The sequence below is a fragment of the Pangasianodon hypophthalmus genome, chromosome 7 (genome assembly GCF_027358585.1).
Source record: "Pangasianodon hypophthalmus isolate fPanHyp1 chromosome 7, fPanHyp1.pri, whole genome shotgun sequence".
In the NCBI taxonomy this organism is placed as follows: Eukaryota; Metazoa; Chordata; class Actinopteri; order Siluriformes; family Pangasiidae; genus Pangasianodon; species Pangasianodon hypophthalmus.
In genome coordinates, this window is record NC_069716.1 from 11,121,531 (window position 1) to 11,144,484 (window position 22,954).

Genomic DNA, 22,954 nt, shown 5'->3' on the forward strand with positions numbered 1-22,954 from the left:
TTCCCCTGATGAAGTTCTTTCTTGTGTTGGCAGTGTGCTTTGTATCATTTGTTTGCTGCATGATGACATTCCTCTCAATTTGACTGTATACATTTCTCTGTACACTGGCAGACAGAATGTTTCTGCAGACTTCTGTATTCATTCTGCTGCTGCCATCATGAGTTACATCATCAATAAAGATTAGTGATCCCATTCCAGAAGCATCCATGCAAGCCCAAGCCATGACACTACTTCCACCGTGCTTGACCAATGAGCTTGTATGTTTTGGATCATGAGCAAATTCTTTCTTTCTCCACACTTTGGCCTTTCCATCACTTTGGTAGAGGTTAATCTTGGTTCCAGAACTTTTGTGGCTCATCTCTGTATTTCTTTGCGAATTCCAATCTGGCCTTCCGATTCTTACTGCTGATTCCGATTCTTACTTGGCTGACCTGTAGGATGTCTGGTTGTTAGTACACCAGCGATTTCTTTCTTGTTCAAGACATTCCAAATTGTTGTATTGATTAGGCCCAAAGATTGTGCAATGGGTCTGATCAATTTTCTGTCTTTTCCCAGAATCAAAATAGCTTAATTTTCTCCTATAGACAGCTCTCTGGTCTTCATGTTGGTTTATCCTTTTTAACAACAAATGCAGTCTTCACAGGTGAAATCCAGGGATCAGACCAAGAGTAAACATTCAGAGCTATTAATTGTTTAAATACTCAGTCTAACAGGGCACACGTGGGCAACAAGAAACACCTATGATCCAACCTGATGCCCTACTTCTTGTTGGAGTTCTCACAGGTTGAGATCGCTTACTACTGCTGGGGGTGGCCCCACATGGATGGCCTGAAGATCATTGGAATTGCTGGGGATGGTGCCACTTGGGGGGATTTCTGTGGTGGCTTTGGGGCTGCGGTTGCCACAGGCAGCTTTGTACTCAGGACTCCATCAGTGGACAGTGGATAGGTTTAACAAACCGGAATTCATGTGAAAACTGTGATGAATTTATTGGTTGCACAATTGCACTATTTGTATATATAGTACACAGTTATAGGAGGGATTTATTTATAATTGCACTATCTGTTGTTACCCAGATGAGGATGGGTTCTCTTCTGAGTCTGATTCCTCTCAAGGTTTCTTCCTCATATCGTCTCGAGTTTTCCTTGCCATCGTCGCCTCTGGCTTGCTCATTAGGGATAAATTCATATTTTTAAAATTTATTTTGGTTTAATTTAATTTCAATCTATTTATTTCTGTAAAGCTACTTTGTGATAATGTCCATTGTAAAAAAGCGGTATTCAAATAAAATTGAATTGAATTGAATCAGTCACATGTTCCAATATATTTGATCTCTTGAAAAATGGGTGGGTTCAAACAAAAGGTGCCATGTTCTAAGTTGTTTAACACATCCAGATGTAAATATCAAGAAATGAAAGCTGAAATTCTGATCATATCATCATATTCATCTTTTGACCTTAAACCCAAAAGACTTCAATGTATAGCAAAACAAAAAAATTACAAAATTGGCCTTGCTGTTCTAATACTTTCAGAGGGAACTGAAAATGAGTATTATATCATGACAGTTAAGATTATTAATGTCTATTATTATCATTATTATTATTATTATTATTATTATTATTACTACCTAGCATGCACACAGCCCAGTACTACATACTGCCTCTATGCGCCATCAGTGAAGATACTGCAATGTGACCAGTATTTAGAAAATTACGTTATAACAGAATGTATTAATAAATCATGTTACGTACTATAGTAATAATATGATATTGATATTATATTGATTAATATAATATACCAATATTAATAATATTGATACCACCATGTTGAGGGCTATGAGAAAAAAATAGGAGCAGCTGAGAGAACAAGTGGATAATACCAAAAGGCTGCTATTACTCTAGGTGTTTTTAATTCAACTGCCACCACAAGTTTTACATGTAATCCTATTGTATTCCGTAACATTTCACATCTTTAACTGTATTCGAAATGTGATTTTTGTCATTGACAATATATTTTGTTACCCTGCACAGATAGGTAGCCTTATATGTAGCCACATAAATTTATCCCAGGATAGTCTCCAGATTATGACATACAATATGAATAAAGCAGTTTTTGAAGAATGGTTAAGAGCAGAAATCTTACATGAAAGAGTAAATCCGAAATGAAAAAAATAACAGAGCAGAAGAACTCAACACGGATTAAGGATTCAGAGTGAGAGGACTAACTTCGGTAAAAAGGTAAAATCTTTTAATTTCAACATACTTTTCTGATATTTTTTGTTAGCTAGTCTTAATAATCGTTAGATTTTCTGCACTTTGTTAGTTGCATGCTGTTTTGTGGAACTTATTAGCCCATGTTAACAACTTTCACTAACACGTTTTGACCACTGCGCATTATTTGAAGCAATTTCTCTTCAAACTAGTTATTTTCCGCTTGATATCTGCAAGGTCAGCTGCCTGGTTGCCTATTAATTACTATTAATTAATTAATTTGTGCTAGTGATGGGCAGGAGTATACGAGTAAAGTAATCTGAATTGATGATTTATCATGATTATGCGTGAGCAGCGTGACGTGAGTTTTTACGGTATTCGAAATTCAGTGAAAATTCTACAAAATGTGTCAAATGGTGACCTCAGTTTTAAATCTGTGATTGTGACTGAATAGTTTTCATAAGCTGTCAGCATATGCTGTAAGAAAAGCTGGGCGCGCCACTTTCAAACGATGCAGCACAGAGAGAGACACAGCTGCATTCATTCTAAAAAGCGTGAAATCGAGTCAAATACATGTAAGAGACAGCTACATTTTGATATCGGTTCTTTTTAAATTAACGTAACATTTTTTTTTTTTAACTTGACACGGTGCGTTAAAAACACGGCTATGGGTGTTGAACTCCAGTCAAGCCAGTTGTGACAAAAATATGCATGCTTATTATGGTGATTACGGTAATCAAGGCAGCAAATAAAACGGTCATTTTGAGGGGTTTTTTTTGTTGTTGTTGAGATTGTAAGAGAATCCCTATCACTCCACCTCCACAAACACGTGACAGGGATTGGAAATTAAAGCGGAGGCCATATGTATTTTTGTTATACCATGTCACATTAAAATACCAAGCATTATGTCCTGATGTCTGAAATAGATCATGAAAGAAAATTTACAGCTCATTCAGTCAAACTGACAGTTAAGGAATTTCTGTAGTGCAACCTTATGATTTGAAATGATTTGTTTCAGTTTTTTTTTTTTTAGTTAAACGGCCCCAACCCGGAAGTGTTTCCCTTAATTTAAAATGCAATAGGCTCGCTAGGAAAAGAGTGGATAAGTTAGCAAATAAACTTTAACAGTTTTAGTTTTAAAATAATACTTAATACCTGTGTTTTTTTTTTCTTCTATTAAATGAGTGGCCAACTACATTGAATAAGTGTCTCACAGTTAAAAAATAAACACTGCATCTGATTTTGTTGTTTGCTCATTGACTTTTGATTGATGGAATAACTGTTTTTTTTCTTCTTTCTTTCTAGAATACCAGTTGATAAGCTGCTATGCAGTGGAAATGTAAGTTTTGCACTTGCACTTACACTTCAGAAAAGAGGGCACAACTTCTTAAGCACTACCGCATAAGCCATGGAACATATTCACGAGTTGTTCCAATACCATGTCTTCATACTGAGTGTCCATGTACTTTTAAGTCATTTAACGCATTAAAAGTACATTTATCAAAAATCCATTCCCAACAAAGAACTGCAGAATCAAGTAGTTCTGGTCATGCTTTAGTTTGTTACAAGTGCCATGTTTGTGATTTAACAGAGCAATGTAGCGAGTCAGATTATTTTGCCCAATTGTGTACTCATTTGAGGAATAAAGAAAAAGTTCAATGTCCTTTCAAAGACTGTTCATTTGAGACAAATGTGTACTCCACATTTAATGCACATAAAAGTAAGGCACACCAGCACCACTGCCATGAACATTTTAAGTTGGGGGTTGTGTTAAGCACTCATCTTGGTCACATAGAAGAATATACAGCTCATACGCTTGTTGACAGCTCAGGCAGTGAAGATGAATGTAATATGGCAGAGGAACAAGGCAATTTGGATGACACAAAACAAAAGCTGGAACACAATTTGGCATCACTTTTTCTGAAAATGCAAACACTCTTGCATATTTCTGATAGTGCGACACAAGAAATTATCCAACAGTAGAATCAGATTCATTTATTGTCTGAGCCACTGTTATACAGCACAATACGGCAAACTATTGATAAGCACTACGGTGAGGTAGACAGCACAGTTGTGAAAGAGCTTGTCAGGGCAGTTACTGACAGCAATGTGCTGTTACACTGCACAAATGAAGGAGGTCCTCTTTCCACGGCCAATAGGAGAGCATCATCCTTCACGAGAGAATATTCAGTTGTTGTTCCAGTTGAGTACAAAATAGATGGAGTTGAGCAATATTATGTGTATATCTCAATTATTCAAATGTTGCAGAAATTGCTAAATAAAAAGGAAGTTCTTGATGAGGTGATGGCTCCAGGTGAGACCTCAAGGGGATACAGCAGTTACAGGGATGGTACGCATTATAGAGATAACTCATTTTTTGCAGGTGATTGTAGAATATTCCTTAATCTTGAAAGATTACTTTGAAGTGGCCAATCCACTTGGAACATCATGAAAAAAAACACAAAATGTGTGCCATCTACTGGGTTCTTGCGAACTTACCAGCAAAACACACATCATCTTTGCACACCATTCAGCTAGCTCTTCTGTGTAAAACAAACGTAGTTAAGCAAAATGGCTACTCAAAAATACTCCACCCACTAATTGAAGACTTGAAATGTCTTGAAGAGTGGGGAGTATATGTTGAGCAGTTAGGTTCATGTGTAAGGGGATCTATTCTGCATGTCCTGGCAGATAATCTGGGTGCCCATTCGTTGGCAGGCTTTCAGGAGAGCTTTAGAGTGAATCGCCCTTGTAGATTTTGCATGGCCACAAGGGATGACATTCAACTCAAGGAAGTTAAGTCAGGCTCTTTTGAAATGAGGACAAAAGAAAAACACCAACAGCAGGTTCAAGATGTTCAACAGGTGGCACAGTATGGCGTGAAGAGTAGCTGTCCGTTGAGTGACAATTTGAAACACTTTAATGCAATTGGTGGTTTCCCCCAGATCTGTTGCATGATCTCTTGGAGGGTGTTGTTCCTGTGGAGACGGCGTTGTGTATGCAGGATTTAATTGGCAAACATTACTTTTCCCTGGATTCCTTAAATGGTGCCATCAAACAATTCCCATACAAATTTTCAGACAGGACTGATCAGCCACAGCCAATTCCAATATCGTACACAAGTAAGCAAACAATAGGGGGAAATGGCCACGAAAATTGGGCCCTCTTGAGGCTCCTCCCACTCTTGATTGGCCATAAAGTGAGAGAGAATGACAAATACCTGGGAAATTCTAATGTTGTTGAAAGTTATTGTTGAATTGGCTTTGTCTAGCCACTTTTCTGATGACACTGTGGAGTTCTTGAACTCAGAACAGAGCTTTGCTTCAGGATGTGTTTCCAAACTTTGTGCTGCGTCCAAAGCATCACTACCTGGAGCATTATTTCATTATCTAACTGATCAGAATGTATGGGCCGCTGAGGAATTTATGGACAATCAGATTTGAGGGGAAACACAAGTTCTTCAAGAAAGTGATCCATGATGCACACAAAAATGTCCCCCTAATGCTGGCCAAGAAGCATCAAATGGCAATTGCCTATCACATGGATGCCAGTTCTTTTTTCAAGCCAAGAGTACAAATGGACAGGGTCTGTAGTTCACTTATCACAGACTTTCCTGAAAATGTTCAGGAATATCTACAGCTGCAGAATCCTAATTGTAGCACTGTGCTAGTTTCATCCAGTGTTTATGTTAATGGAATTAAGTACTGTCCAGACATGGTGGTTTCAGTTGGATCTTGTTCAGTTTGCCAGAATTCATGCGGATTGAGAAAATCTTGACAATCAACACTGACATAATGTTCCTCTGCAAACCTCAGACTGCATGGTATATTGAGCATTTACGCTCTTATGAATTGTGCAGTTTACATTTACTGCAAGTTGTTCTGCCTTCTGAACTAAATGACCCCTTCCCTCTTGCAGTTTATAGTCTGGCAGTTTAGTCCGAGGCCGGCTCTGTGAAGTATTACTTTTGCTGCTATATGACATTGCATTGTATTTTTGCTTGTAATTTTGACTTTTCTTTCTGTTTTAGAATTTCACTTAGCCATGTCAATGATTATTGTGCATGACAGTGACATCCGAAAGTTAATAATTCCTGAAAAACCAGCTGATATTGATGCCTTAAAACAAGTGCTGCAAGAGAAGCTACAGCTCACATACGCATTCAGTCCAATACGAAGACCCTGACTTTAATCATGCCTTATGTAATGTCAGTGACATTAATGATTTGCCAGAAAGGGCAACACTGAAAATAATTCCTCTACACACATTCCCTACTCAAGTCAAACTGACACTGTACTTCTCTCAGGATATGATGCATCAGAGCAGTTGTCTGCTGAACGACAGTTTGAATGGCCAGAGGTTTTTGAAATACCCAAATTCTCTGTCAATGTTGAGTACCGTCTCTGTCAGGGAAACCTTGCTTTTATGAAAGATGGTACAACACTTGATGTTGGAAGAGACATAAAACATGACATACTGGAAGCACTTGCTGGGGCCATGTACACCTATAAGGCATATCCAAGAGATGAAGATTTTGCCCAAGTTGCTGCAGCACATCCTCTAATCAAAGCACATCCCTGTTTGACTGAACAGGGCTCCCCAACAGGCTCAGCTGGCTGGAAAAACAGCTTGAAATTTAAAATGGCCAACTTTAGAACAAAATTGCGTACATGTGGCTGTAGTGATGTTGCAGTTGGGGCAAAGAGAGGTGCAATGATGGCAACAAAATCAGGCATTAAAAAACCGAGGCAATTTGAATTAAATTTCTTGCCAAACTTTCCTAATGGGGAAGATGAAGAAAGTCAAGAATGCACAAGAAAAGAACTTGTAGAAGAAATGAAAAAGAGGCCCCCAAACATGAGCTTGATTGGCAACAAGATGGACAGTACATTTGCCTTGAGATGGAAGGAAATCATCCACTCTGAACCTCCTGTCTGGAAAGTCAGGTTTGTTTCCTCTTTCTCTTCAAAACCCTGTGTGTTTTTGTATGAAGTGTGTTTGAATGTTAATAACAACTCTATGTTTGTGCTTAGATCTTAGCAGAATTCAATCGCATATTGGGAAAAAATCTGAGATCTGAGTTCAACGCTGCGTTGGACACACATTCTGCTCGCTTGATTGAAATTTTTTGGAAAAAAAGAGGAAATCAGGGAAGAAAACTTGATGAAATTTTGCAACAAGTTGATTCAAAGGTGTTTTTTATGATGTCATCTTTGAATCATTATTTGCTGATGTGATGATTACCCTTGGCCTATAACATGTCTACCTGTCTCTTCTTTTTCATAGTCATCTGATGTAACACATGTTCGCACCGCAGTGCTTCAGGGTCTTCCAGTTCTTCTGGGGGATGACTCGGAGGAATTTTTGAGGATGTGCTTTGTAAGTAAACTTATTGGTGTTTCTGCCTTGTTAAATTGTCATTTTGTATTATTCCATTAGAGTATAGATCAGTTTATAAAAAATACTAAAAGTTGTAGGTAGTTTGCAGTAAATACTATATTTGTCTTTTCTGAAACAGTTTTGATTTGTGACACTGGTCATTTGAATGCCTTAACTAGTTGAAATTGTGTATAAACAGATTACAGAATTCTTTTGGCTTCATCAGCATTACACAATTTGAATTAATAAGATAAAATTATGTAAATAATGTGTGTGATTTATCCGTAACAAAAAGAAGATAATGTTCTATAATCTAAATGGTGGATCAAGCAGTAAGAAGTAGCATATTGTAAAAAAAAAAAAAAAAAAAAAAATTAAATATATTCTTAATTCAGTTTTATGATGTTAATAATTCAGAACAATGTAAAAGTACAATGAAGTAGTCCCTAGAGCTTGTATTTATTTTCCAAGTTGTCTAACGGCATGCAGTAGGTTCTGTTGAACAGAAAACAGAATTTAAATGAATAGTTCACCCAAAAATGGTAATTCACCCTTATGCTCAGTGATTTAAATCATGTCTTCTGAAACAATGTGTTTCATTTTATAACTCCTACACTATGAATCTTGTCATCTCTATTTGTTGATCATAATTTAAAGCTCGGCGTACAGCGTATATAATACAGGTATAAAGTTCTTTTTAATTGACTATTAGATTAAGGCTTACACATAGTTTCCAATACAGAGTTTAAGAGCAATCCTTTAATCTTACAACTGGAGCTGCTAGTTTGCTTCAAATGCTTATCAAACAACAAGCACAAACTATGCAGAAGCAGACGCCCTTCCAGTGTACTCGGTGTCTGAATTTACTCACTTGCTTTCATTCACTCCATCAAGTGAACTATATTAGTGGGCTTATTGGCAATAGTGAATGAGGAGGCGATTTCGGATACAGCTCTGCCTTGGAGACTCTGCTAATGAGCTGATAACCTGATTCAGGTGTGCTTGAGTAAGGAGACATGCAAAATGTGTAGTGTTGGGGGGCCTCCAGGAACATGGATGGGGACCACTGCTGTAGAACATTTCCAATAGTGTTCGAATGAAGAAATTCACGCTTTCCCTATTTTTCTTTCTCTACTTAGGATATAGATGTTGATGCTGACTTCAGCGAAGCAGATGTTGGCCTGCTCACAGTTTTAACTGAAGACATGCCTGCCAAACGTCAACACACGCTCACTGTGGACGCAACACGAGCAATCATTCTGGAGGGAAGAATTGTTGTGGATGATGTCCAAAATTTGCCACATGCAGTATGTCTTCTCTTTGGTTTGATCTACCCTCTAAATTTAGACTACCCAAAGACAATGAGGAACACATTTGATTTTATTCAGCAGGTGTTTCTTTCTTTGGGAGGGAAGAATCTCAAACCCAAACTTCAGACACTTAAAAATTAGCTTTTAAGCTAATCTGGTCACTTTCTGCCTTGGATGCCTATATGTTGCCATGTTTAAAGTATTTAAGATGTTGGCATATTGGCATATTTAATTGCACTTATTTCAAGTAGCCAGTGCATGGTTCAAATCAGTCGTTAGTTATTACCTATAAAACCTTACCAAAGGTTTGTATTTCAGGGTTGCATAGCCCTGTTTAATTTTATTTTATTGTATTTTATTTTAATTTTATTTTATTTTTTGCTCTGCTGCTCTGTTTGAAGTGCCTGTCCTGAAAATACAACAGCACAGTACTGTCTATCCAGAGAGTGAAAAAGAAGATTTTCAGAAAAATAAACAGTCGAGAATTTAAGACTTGTGTTAAGTGTATTCCATACATGTTGAACTACAAAAAATTCTGTTCACTTTACTTGAAGAAACTGTGGAAAACGACTGCATGTTTTTTAAGTCTCCATAGCTTAAAATGGCAGATTAAAACCATGTTGTGACTAATAGCATTTAAGATGTTTGCAGAACACAATATAACACTGTTAGTTTAATGGAATAAATAAAGTAGTCTTACTATTAAATCTTAAGTAAGATTAATAAATATTCTAGATTATGTTAACTAGAATTGACATTAAAGTAACCTGATGTTTATTACTTAATTTACTTAGGGAGTGTTTGCTTTCTTTACTTTTAGCCAATTATTAACTTAACTTCGGGTTACTTTGCTTAGCAAAAATAAGGCAGTCGGTTTCCAAACTTTTTTTAAGTAAACTGAATTTACAGTGTGTTTTAGATCTTTCTTTGACAGAGGTCTTCTCTCAAAAGACGTCAAACTCATCTAAAGATCCATTAACACTACAACCTACATAAAAAAAAATATTTTAAACTGCTATATTTAATTTGCTGTTTGAGCTGATGTAAAGCTCTTGGGCACAGGGGTTCAATTCTGCCAGCATAAATCATGTTTTGTTAAACAGATGTGGTAGAACATTTAAAAAAATTATCTTTCAAATCTGTAAATGAAAATTTGCTTGTAATGCACTTAAATGTTTATTTACTGTTAACACTATTGTTGTTTGGGAAATAAGGTTACTACTGTACAACCTCCACACAGTGCCTCTTACTTTCATGGGTGCTATTATTTAGACACAAGTGGTGGATTCCAGTTCAGAATTCAGATTAATAATTGCATAATCTTTAATGAATGGCACTATTAATTACACTTTTTTGACAATACATTGCTGCAGAAAATTTCTCAAAGTAGTGCTCCTGATTGTGAGACTAATCTCAAGATCTTTGTGACACAAAAGCGTTACTTAATTAATAACAATGTTCGGATAACTAGGTAATATTCATTGTATTATGCAAAATTATGTCAAGCAGTACTTGCCATTTTTGCTGACCGACTTCCTTTCTTTCTCTGTGTCAGTAAGAGAGAGAACTGAATTGGCACGGCTGGACAAACAGGAGCTCGGTTCTGACTTTGCTTCCTCCAACCAGAGACAATGGCTGGGTGATGGAGCCACTTCTACATCAGCTTCTTCATCCACATCTGAGCCAAGAGCCACATGAAGTGAATAGCCATGCTCCTCGTGAACGTTACTACTCGGCATCTTATCTGGCTTGCCAAACTCTAGCTCTGCAATGGAAAGAAACAGGCATAAAATGGTTTGATATGTATAGAGTATTGTGCAAATTTCTTAGGCACATGCAAAGAAATCCTGTAATATAATGATGCCTTAGTAGAAGGAATATGAAAATAATGAAATATAATAATGAAAATAATAAAATTAAATGTTTCTACATTCTGCACCTCCACAGGGCAGGGCGAAGGTATCACAATCCACCATTCGAAGAAGACTTCAGGAGCAGTAATATAGAGGCCATACCACAAGATGCAAACCACTCATCAGCAGTAAGAATTGGAACCAGATTGGAATTCATAAAGAAATACAGAGATTAGCTGGAAGTTCTGGAACCAAGACCAATGGAGAAAGAAAGGATCTGCTCATGATCCAAAACATACAAACTCGCATTGCTCCTTCTGGAACATGCTCACAAATCTTTATTGATGATGTAACTCATGATGGTAGCAGCAGAATGCATTCAGAATCCTACAGAAACATCACGTCTGCCAATTTACAGAGAAATGCATACAATCTAACTGGGAGGAATGTTATCATGCAGCAAAACAATGACCTAAAACACACTAGCAACACAACAAAGGACTTCACCAGGGGAAAAGATTGAAAGGTTTTAGACTGGCCAAGTCAATCACCAGACCTTAACCTGCAACCAAATATTAAGCATTATTTACATCACGTCTGCCAATTTACAGAGAAATGCATACAATCTAACTGGAAGGAATGTCATCATGCAGCAAATCAATGACCTAAAACACACTAGCAACACAACAAAGGACTTCACCAGTGGAAAAGAGTGAAAGGTTTTAGACTGGCCAAGTCAATCACCAGACCTCAACCTGCAACCAAATATTAAGCGTTATTTACCTTAAGACTGATATGTTCCAATACTTTTGCTCACCTAAAAGTTGGATGGTCTGCCACCAAAGGTGCCATGTTTTAAGCTTTTTGACACATTTAGATGTAAATATGATTATTATAGGTAAATATAATAATAAACTGGCCTTGCCATTCCAATACTTTCGTAGGGGATGGAAGATATAAGATATAGAATCATAAGATATAGCTCACTTAATAATTATTGGCTAACAAAGCAAAAATTCCAGGCCAGTATTGGTCAAACTGTTCGTCTATCAACTTTCCTTAAACAACTTTTAACAGTAGTTCCAGTGAAACAGAACATTTTGGCAAAAGTTCTTTATCAGCTGTGTAAGCAGACTGCTTATTATACTACATATAATATGGGTTTAATACAAGAATATGGGTTCAGTATCAGCCAAGAAACTTGAACTATACAAATTAACAAATTATTAGGCTGCATAACAAAAGAGATTTTATTCATTCACTCACTTTCACTCATTTTCATTAACCGTTTTATACTGGTCAGGTTTGTGGTGGATCTGGAGCCTGTCCCATGAATGCTATGTGTGAGGTGGGAATACACCCTGGAAGGGATGCCAGTGCATTGCAGGGCACCATGCACACACATTCCCACACTCATTCACACCTATGGACAATTTATCTTAGCCAGTCCACCTACTGGCGTGTTTTGGGAGTTGGGAGGAAACAGGAGAACCCAGAGGAAACCTGGAGAGAACATACACAGAAATTCCACACAGACAGTAACAGCGGCTCATTAACAAACCAGGGACCCTGGAGCTGTGAGGCAGCAATGCTACTCACTTCACCACTGTACAACCCCCCAAAAAAACTTTATAAAAACAATAAGATTCCAGCATACTATGCTTGTCCCACAATTAAAAACAAAAATGAACCTGTGATCTTTTACCTTGTCCCTTCATACTGAAAGTTATCTGTCTTTTTTTGTGGCTGTGGTAGTTGACATCTTGACCACAGTCAGGTAAGGTGTCGTGGGATGTGTAAGATTTGGGCTGGTGGCGGCCACCATCACTCTCATCCGATGAGCTGCTGTATGACATTTCCATCTCCCGCCGTGCTCTGGACAGTGGCTGGTAGGGTTTACATTTCATCTCTTCCATGGCTGGAAATGCCCCTCGGTGCTCATTCAGACATCGGCTCAACTACACAGGACATTTCACACTGAAGTCTGAAAAGACAGATTGAAAATAAAATGACTGAAATGACAGGCCTACAATTCTCCATTACACATCTGCAAATTGTTATAAATATTGGGAGAGATGTCAGCGCAAGCATGTAGAAAAGAAGTAAGCAAGTGAATACTAAGAAAAGCAAGAATGCAGATATTGACTGCAGATGCCAGTTCTTGATGTAAAACAGAGAGGAAGCTGACATTAGGTTTTACATTGAACACAACACATTTTCATTGTAAAGGTCATCTAATACAACTGCTGTATTACTGACCATGTAGAGTTCTGCAGGATGCTAGAATTTAGCCCTGGTTTTCAATTGCATTATTAATATTGGATGTCATAAACTGCTCATTTGTCCATGATTATACTGCTCTCAGTTCATCAGGTGATTCTCAAGGTCTTTTTGAGGTTATTTTTTGAAATATAAAATGAAATATAAAAAACACTGTTACCACAAAATTTGGATTTGAGAGTAATCATATACAGCTGTATAGAGAAGTTAACATATATTTTCTTTGTTAATCATGAGCAGAATAAATTTAATGAACATGTTCAATTATGCTTTATTTATGTTCCTATCTAACACATGCTATAATTTGTGATCAAACAGGGCTTTCCCAGTTAAAAAAAATTATATATTACTGTAAAAAAAGGATTTAAACATGAAAGAATAGATACAGTGACAGAGACGGTTCTATCACATTCAAGATGAAAGTAAGGCTTCAAAGCACGTTAAATTTTCAAATAAATATAAAAGTGATCTTTTACTAGTTTCAACCAGTCTAATCTTGGTTTGATAATGATTTTAATATTTAGTTTCTTTAGCAGTTAAGAACGTAAGGTCCTTGGGCAAGGCCCTTAACCTCAAATGCTCCAGTGGCACTGAAGAGGGGACAATACCCTTAATCCCATAAGTGTGAGAAAGGCCTAGTTGTTTGCTCTAGTGCCATTATTGCTTATAAAAACCACAGTGTTTATGCTACCATGCAGTGATGTCTGTTTGTCATATCAAAGCCTGACAAAAGCACCACATTGAGGCATGTTTCTAATCACTCTCTGAAACTCTAGTGGTTCAGGAGAGACTACTGGGCCAACAACTTCAACAGCTTTCTATTCTCAGAACTGCTGTAGAGGAGCTTATGCATCAATTACTAAAACTAACCTCCCACCAGACCCTAGAGAATCAGCAACCTTCACTCACTAAGGTCTCTCTGCTGATGCGGTTGGATGGTCTTCATCATCCCCAATACAATTCCGGGGACAAAAGCATACAACAGAAGTGGTAGTTTGTCCTCGTCTCACCCATAAACTGATTTTGGGGACAAATTGGCTGGCGTTTCTCACATTGTTAAGAGGAATGTTTGTGAATGGGTCCTGTAATAGCATAGCATGGAGTGGGACATGTGCAACATTGGCTGCAAGCATTGGAGTTGCCTTGGCCGGCACTGTCAGCTCTGCATCAAGAAGATTCGCCCCCTCACCCTTCAGGGGAATACCCCTTGGAAATTTCCTCTTGGAGCAGTCAGAAGACAAAACCTTCAGGCATGCTTTTGACTAAGTGAAAGTAATTGATGGTCAGAGAGTCCAGCCAAATGTTGTACTCTCCACCCCTGTTTTTCTATTATTAGGAATATATTGTATCAAATGATGCAGGACACTCAAACGGAAGAAGAGATGACCCAGTTGTTGATCCCAAGGACGCTCATCATTATCTGATGGTGGGCCAATTAAGTCAGGATAAAACAGTGAACTGTCTATTGGCCCATGTCTATTGCCTGGACATTTGTGGAAATGTGGGCAGGTGGTGTGCAGCATGCTGTGAATGTCAGCTAGTGAATCCTCCGGGCCACCCCAAAAGTGCCATTGTGCCCCCTTCCATTGATTGAGGTCTCCATCGAAAGAATTGGCATGGACCTTGTTGGACCATCAGAATGGAGTGAACAAGGGCAATGCTTTGTGCTAGTTTTAGAGGATTATATAAAACAATATTCAGAAGCCGTGCCACTTCTCAACATCTCAGCACGCCATGTTAAGGAAGCACTCTTCAAAATAATCTCCTAAATAGGAATCACGAAAGAGATTCTTACTGACCAAGAAACCATGTTTGTCATGAACACTTCGCAAATTGTACAAATTATTGCCACATGGAAGCATGGCAATGAAGCTTACAGCAGGTTATGGTCGCTGAACTGCTGGATGTCCAGGTGGTTCTCTGAAAATAATGAGTGCTTTTGAGAGCAAGGCTGGCCTTTTATGGTGGGACAGTATCCATCCCACTCGGGAAGGTGCTGCTCTCATTTCTTGCAGCATAGCTCTCAGAACAGACCTAGTTAATCAGTGACAATCCAGAGCCAGGGCCAGGGAGCATAGAAGCAGGCTAAACCAAGGGGGTGGCAATGGGTATTTGGGGGGTGATTGGAGGTTGGCAAGAGGGGAAGGTAGTGCCGGCAGGCTCCCCGGAGGCATGTGGCCGTGGGGGTGTCATCAAGCGCCAGTTTGTTAATGAAGAGTGGAGTAGGGAGAATGAGTGGTAAGGATGAGCCTGCACCTGTGGGTGATTTACTAACAAGTGCTTTGTGTTTCCGGGAGCAGTGGAGACACTAGAGAGAACATGGCAGAAAGAGACAAGAGCCACACAGTGAGAGCTGACCTGTTTTGTGTTTGTGCAAAATAAAGCACTCAAGTGACAATGGCACTGAAAAGTGTGCATGGAAAAAAGAGAGCATAATAAAGAAAGTGAAACTGCAAGACTGTCTCCCGTTTCCTCATTTCTGTCTGAACCCAGGAGAGTGTTGTATCGTGATATCTGAGAATACATTTCATGTCCATTTCTGATGTCTGTTGGCTTTCTGAGCATCCCCACCTCAACAATATCCCCAACTCTGCAGAGTCAGGCCCTCAATGAAAGATCAGTGGAATAGAAACTATGTTGTGTGGCTACACCACACAATATCTCCACCTCACTTCTTTCTGAAACAGCCATGCTAGACTGTCACTTCAGGTCAAACCTGGCTCTGTCAATGCAACCCTCACATAAATTAGGAGGACCAGGATTTTGCTTAAATTTAAATTTAAAATTTTCAACACCAATCTACATATAGACTATATAGTATATTGTTAAATAATAATAAAGTACCTCTATCCTCTTCTAGCACTTGCTGTTTTGGAGCCACTTATTTTTCTTTGCTAAGCTTGAATTACGTAGCACTTATTACTTGGCCCAGATCAGGGATGGTGATAATCGGAAGACGGCATTTATTACTAATTCAGGTCACTATGAATATTTAGTAATACTTTATTGCTTATTAAACACCTTCTTTGTCTTACATTAACGATGTTTTGAGAGACATATTAGGGCATTTTGTGATTATGTTCACTGGTGGAATTAATTTATTTTCTGTCATTCTTCAAATATGCCACACACATCAGAAAATTGCTTAAGAGACCCTTTAAGAACAATCTATTCATTAAAGCTGAAAAAGATTATGTCCGCAAAGAAAAAAAAAAAGTTTTTTGAGTACATTACTAGTAATGAGGGAGTCACCATGGATAACAACAAGACTGAGACTGTTCAAAACTGGCCCACCCCTATCAGTGTTAAGGAGCTACAATGGTTTATGTTGTTTACAAATTTCTGTAGGCAATTTATTTCCCAATAAGAAAATAGGCTGGTGAGTTTGTACAAGCATTTTGGACAATCTGCCACAGTTCAGCAACTGTAAACGTAAACTGTTTTAGGATAGGTTAAAGTAGACAATTGCAATGCTTTGACTGTACTTCCCTGTGCACTGTTACATATACACCCATGTAGTATGTGCCCCATTGTGATAATACAAATGAATAAACTGTGTAACTGTATTTTTTTCTTTGTGGCATTTTAGGATCCTTTCTCTAAGGATTAGAAAGGAGTTATTTAAATATTAAATCATTTCATTCAGTGATGTGCCTGCTGATGCATTACATTACCCTATAAAAATCAGCACAGGCACAGTGTAGCATATTTAATTACTTAAAATCCAATTATGCTACAGGAATTAATTGTTTTTAAACCTATGTACTTTTTCCAGTCAAGAAGCGAACTGTCTGGAAAAGTGTCTGAGAAAGTTGCAGAATTTATTGACTGCATAAAGAATAGCACTGCTCCGTCACTGCTGGAGATAAGAGAATCTGGGTGAAACACACCACAACCAAACACATAAACAAATGTTTTCAGTGAAGACATATCAGGAGGTAAGTTGAAAGTTTACTAACCAGCTTTACAACTTTTGCAAGAGAATTACATTAGTCAGTGTCATTTAGATTCAGCAGATAGCACAAAAACTAGGATTTATTAGCTGCCTAGTTGAACTACCTAGCTGCTACCATTCAGCAGCTGTCAGTTACCATATCAAACCCTGTTCATCCATAATAATTTTTTCACTTCTTTGAAACTTCATTTTAATTTCATGTTGTATAGCAGATGAGGACTCTGGTATTGCTAGGCCCAGTTCTTCTCTAGCTAATGTAGGTATCCACACGGAGACCACTTTTGGTAGGTACTAATCACTGCATACCAGGAACACCCCACGAGATCTGCCAGTTTGGCCCCTGTCAAAGTCGCTCAGATCCTTACGCTTGCCCATTTTTCCTGCTTCCAACACATCAACTCTGAGAACTGACTGTTCACTTGCTATCACTATATATCACTTCCTAATATATCCCAACCCTTGACAGGTACCACTGTAACGAGATAATCAATTTTACTTGCTCCGTCTGTCAGTGGTTTTAATGTTATTGGTGATCAGTGTTTGTGTGTATATAATATAAACAAGGCCAGTCAGTTGTTTATACATATATATATATATATATATATATATATATATATATATATATATATATAGATAGATAGATAGATATACAATTACACACACACATACATACATACATACATACACCAATCAGCTATAACAATAAACTACTGACATTGACTCTTTTTTTTAATTTGTAAATAAATACAGTGATGATGAGAAGTAAAAGTTCTGGAACCAAGATTAACCTTTACCAAAGTGATGGAAAGGCCAATTTGTGGAGAAAGAAACGATCTGTTCATGATACAAAACATAAAAGTTCATTGTATTCATGCATACATCTAATTGGGAAGAACATCATCTATCTGTTCCAATCTTTTGCTCACCTAAAATTGGGACCTACAAAATATTAGGCAGGTGGTTTTAATGTTATGGCTGATCATTGTAATCAGTTATAGATTAAATTAATTAAATCTCTTATTTTCAAATCCATAAAATGATAATATAGTACCTTGGAGCTTTTTATGATTCATGAGCATAATCATGATCATGACGATGTCCTCCACATTGAGAACTCAAAATTGTCACTCTCTGTAGAGATGAAAAGTAACATCCAATTAGAAGGCATTTCAATGTAATGTATCAAAGCCATTTTATAGTTATACAAGCAAAACAGGAGAAAGCATGGGATCACAAATTAAAAATTCACAGTAGGTACCTGAGCAGGTGTCTTAGCTTGTGTAATTTTGCTACTACCATTTCTTATTCACATTATAAGCTTATGATGCAAGCTTAAGATTTTAAAAACAAAATTTCCATCAGTTACTCCTTTCAATAATGCTCACTTATAAGGGCCCTTTAAAGCAACACTTGAAAAAGCTTGGAATGTGCTTAACCTGTAATTAGTGTTTTTCCTTTGGTAATACATTTTGGACCACATCAGTAGCGGAGGCTAGACATATGCAAAACTGGTGCACATGCACAGGGTAAATCAGGCAGATGACACAGAACTTTAGGTGATATTATAATTATTTAAAGGTGGCATTTTCATCAGTCATGAAAAAGGTAACCAGAATATATTTTAATTTGCTGAAATTTCTGTGCAAAAAACTGAAATTTCTCTAGCAAAAACAGCTTACTTCAATTTTTTTTTAAAAGATGATTCGCTCTATGATCTGTAAGTGCTTTTCAGCATATAAAACTGGTTGCAAACATAGTGAAAAGTTATGATTTTCTGGTCACTTCTCTTTTTTATGCAGCCTCCTTACTAACTTAATGCTATGTGTTAACCAGTTAACTACGGTAATACTGAGGTCATAACATTATCATGAGACAACATTACAGTGCTATACAACCATAACTGAGTTAATATTATTCATAGCTTCTGGATAAAGACATTACCAAAAAAAAATAATGTTTCTTAGCTTTTCAGTGAAACAGTGTTTTAGGAGTGTATAACAAAGCTGTCTTTTTGACTACTTGGAGACGTTTTGGCCATTGGCATTATGGAATTTAGACATATGGCATCATGAATGTTTTCTGCTTATTGCATTTTTCAATCACTTCATTTAGAAAGAACTCTTCAAAAGAAGAAAATCCCCAGTGTTATATTCGTCTGACAGTATACCTAGGCTTTGGTATAGTAACTGCCCAGAGTAATCTGGAGGAATTACGACGAAGTCAGTGCAGCGTATCACGCTAGAGAGCTCCTGGAACTGTTGCTATGCTGAAAGTTTGCTTTAACCAAAAGCTTCAGGCATTAGCTGCTCTCACACTCTCAAGTGTACCATCGGGCTCCACTGATGTATTGTGAAACATGCATAACTGCATATGCATATTAATTTGCTTTCCAGTATCCTTGGGTGCATTGCATAACTACTTTGCATTACTTTCCACAAGCGCAAAAATACAAAATGTATGTTTTCCCATCAAACAATTTTAGTGACTAAACATTTTATTGCTGTTAAAGTAGCTTATTTCTCAGATGGAAGAAATTCAATCCAATTTTACATAGGTTCCAATCAAATCCAATAAAATGTCTGGAAAAAAAAACTAATGTAATATATCAGTGAATATATACATTATCTCCCAGCTATAAAAGGTAGTGTCCAGTTTTCTGTGTAGTCCATCACTTCTGACAATATTCTAGTTTGCCAGACAAAGTTTGACAACTTTTTTGTATACACATTGAAAAAATAACTAAAAAAACCCATTCAAGAAATAAATAATTGCGACAAATACAGTAACATCTGATATGTTTAAAAAGTGTTAAACGATTTACTGTTAACTGACTTATTAACATACTATTTATGGAAATATCCATGCTTATGATTACAAGATGGTTCTATGCAAAGATAGTCTGCTCATATACCCTGAAAGCTAAACGATATTGATATTTACAAATTGAGAAACTGGAATGTGCATACAATGTATATACTTCTTACACACAGTCTACCCCAAAAGTATTGGAACAGCAAGGCCAATTCTTTTGTTTTTGCTATGCACCAAAGACATTTGGGTTTGAGATCAAAAGGTTATTATGAGACAATAGATCAAAATGTCAGCTTTCATTTACTATTTACGTCTATTTAACATCTAGTGTTAAATAACTTAGAACATGGCGCATTTCGTTTGAACCCACCCATTTTTTAAGTGACAAAAAGTATTGGAACATGTGACTGACAGGTGTTCTTTGTTGCCCAGGTATGCCCTGTTAGATTGATTGTTTAAACAATTAATAGCTCTAAATGTCTACTCTTGGTGTGAGTCCTGGGTTTCACCTGTGAAGACTGCATTTGTTGTTAAAAAGGATAAACCAACACAAAGACCAGAAAGCTGTCTATTGGAGAAAAGCAAGTTATTTCGAAGCTGAGAAAAGAGGGAAAATCAATCCTAGCCATTGCACAAGTGCTGGGCATAGCCAACAAAACAATTTGGAATGTCCTGAAAAAGAAAGAAACCACTTGTGTACTAACAAGACATCGGACAGGTTGGCCAAGGAAAAAGCAACAGCAGTTGATGAAAGAAATATTATGAAAGCTGTGAAGAATAACCCAAAAACAACAGTCAGTGACATCTCCAACAACCTCCACAGGGCAGGGGTGAAGACATCACAATCTACAATTCAAGGAAGACTTCAAGAGCGGAAATATAGAGGCCATACCACAAGATGCAAACCACTCGTCAGCAATAAGAATTGGAAAGCCAGACTGAAATTTGCAAATAAATACAGAGACGAGCCAAGATTAACATCTGCCAAAGTGATGGAAAAGCCAAAGTGTGGCGAAAGACAGGCTCTGCTCATGACCGAGCACATTGTTCAAGCACAGTGGATGTACTGTCATGGCTTAAGCTTGCAGGGCTGCTTCTGGAATGGGCTCAATAATCTTTATTGAGGATGTAACTCATGATATTGGCAGCAGAATGAATTCAGAAGTCTATCATCATCATGCAGCAAGACAATGACCCAAAGCACAACAGAACAAAGGACTTCATCAGATTAAAAAAAGAGCTTGCATTTCACCTTCTGAAGAGGAGATCTGAGCGACTTTGACAAGGGCCAAATTGTGATGGCTAGAAGACTAGGTCAGAGCATCTCCAAACCAGCAGGTCTTGTGGGGTGTTCCCGGTATGTAGTGGCTAGTACCTACCAAAAGTGGTCCAAGGAAGGACGACTGGTGAACTGGCGACAGGGTCGTGGGCCCCCAAGGGTCACTGTTCTGTGTGGGAGCGAAGGCTAGCCCGTCTGGTCCGATCCCACAGAAGAGCTACTGTAGCACAAATTGCTGAAAAAGTTAATGCTGATAATGATGATAGAATGGTGTCAGAACACATAGTGCATTGCAGCTTGCTGCATATGGGGCTGCATAGCCGCAGACCATTCAGAGTGCCCATGCTGAGCCCGTTCACTGCTGGAAGCGCCTACAATGGGCACGTGACCATCAGAACTGGACCAGGGAGCAATGGAAGAAGGTGGCCTGGGCTGATGAATCACACCTTCTTTTACATCATATGGATGGCTGGGTGCTTGTGCGTTGCTTACCTGGGGAAGAGATGGCACCAGGATTCAATATGGAAAGAAGGAAAGCCCACGGAGGCAGTGTTATGCTCTGTGTAATGTTCTGCTGGGAATCCTTTGGTCCTGGCATTCATGTGCATGTTACTTTGACACATACCACATACCTAAACATTGTTGCAGACCAAGTGCACCCCGTCACGGCAACAGTGTTCTCTAACCGTGTTCCAGCAGGATAATGTGCCCACACCGCAAAAATTGTTCAAGAATGGTTTCAGGAAAATGACAAAGAGTTCTAGAAGTTGACTTGGTCTCCAAATTCCCAAGATTTCAATCCAATCAAGCATCTGTGGGATGTGCTGGACAAACAAATCCGATTCATGGAGGCCCCACCTCGCAACTTACAGGAGTTAAAGGATCTGCTGCTAACATCTTGGTGCCAGATACCACAGCACACCTACAGAGGTCTTGTGGAGTCCATACCTCGACGGGTCAAGCTGTTCTGGCGGCACAAGGGGGACCTACACAATATTAGGCAGGTGGTCTTTTAATGTTATGGCTGATCGGGGTGTACAGTATACAGTATGCCATTGCTTATGAATGCAACAAACTACTGAGAACAAGGAAACTTTCCGCTAACAAAAAATATTACTTTATGACACAGCTGCTAATAAAATTTTATTTATCTTTATTTTAGCTAGACTGAAATGTATTTAAAGAAGCATGTAGACGTTACCTTGAAATATTATGTCATGTCAGGAGGAAATTCTACCAGAGAGTCCGTCACTCAAACAAGCCCCTGTGATGAGTGCCGTTAGCATTATTTACAGTGGATATAAAAAGTCTACACACCCCTGTTAAAATGGCAGGTTTTGTGTTGTTAAAAACTGAAACTAAGTTAAATCATCTCAGAACCTTTTTCACCTTTATTATGAAATTGCATAAAAATCAAATGTTTTAGTGAAAAAAAAGAAAAACAAAAAACTTGCATAAGTGTGCACACCCTTTGTCCCTAATTCTTCATATGTCTGGGCTACTAGGTCGGTTGGCCAGACAGGAGCCTTTTTTTAACCAAAAAAAAAAACAAAACATCAAAGCCCAGCCCACAAAAAAAAAAAAAAAAAAAAAAAATTCCAATCTCTCAAAAATGTGGAATAATGTGTTATGGTCTGATGGGACCAAAGTTTTTAACTTTTTAACTTAAAAATTGGGAAACTTACAAAAACTATTTAGCATGAAAAAGGTGAGTATTTGGTAGTGCTTCAAAGGTGTCTCAAACTTATGAGTAGCGATAAATACTGCACTGAAAAACAGAAAAAAAAAACATGCTGCCACGATCATCTGTGCTTGTAAGTATATACGGCAATTGAATGATGATGCCAAGGCAATGGTCATGCTCTGTTCATTTGTTC

The 22,954-nt window shown here is 37.9% G+C and overlaps 1 non-coding gene across 1 annotated transcript; it reads right to left on the reverse strand.

Annotated features, from left to right (window-relative positions):
• Nucleotides 1-924: 924 nt before the first annotated feature.
• On the reverse strand, nt 925-22,121 carry LOC113542731 (uncharacterized). Its single transcript, XR_008301983.1, has 3 exons — nt 18,039-22,121; nt 12,458-12,736; nt 925-10,664 (listed from the first exon to the last, which is right to left on the reverse strand). It is a non-coding gene; the product is annotated as an uncharacterized LOC113542731 (transcript).
• Between the last annotated feature and the right edge of the window lie 833 nt (nt 22,122-22,954).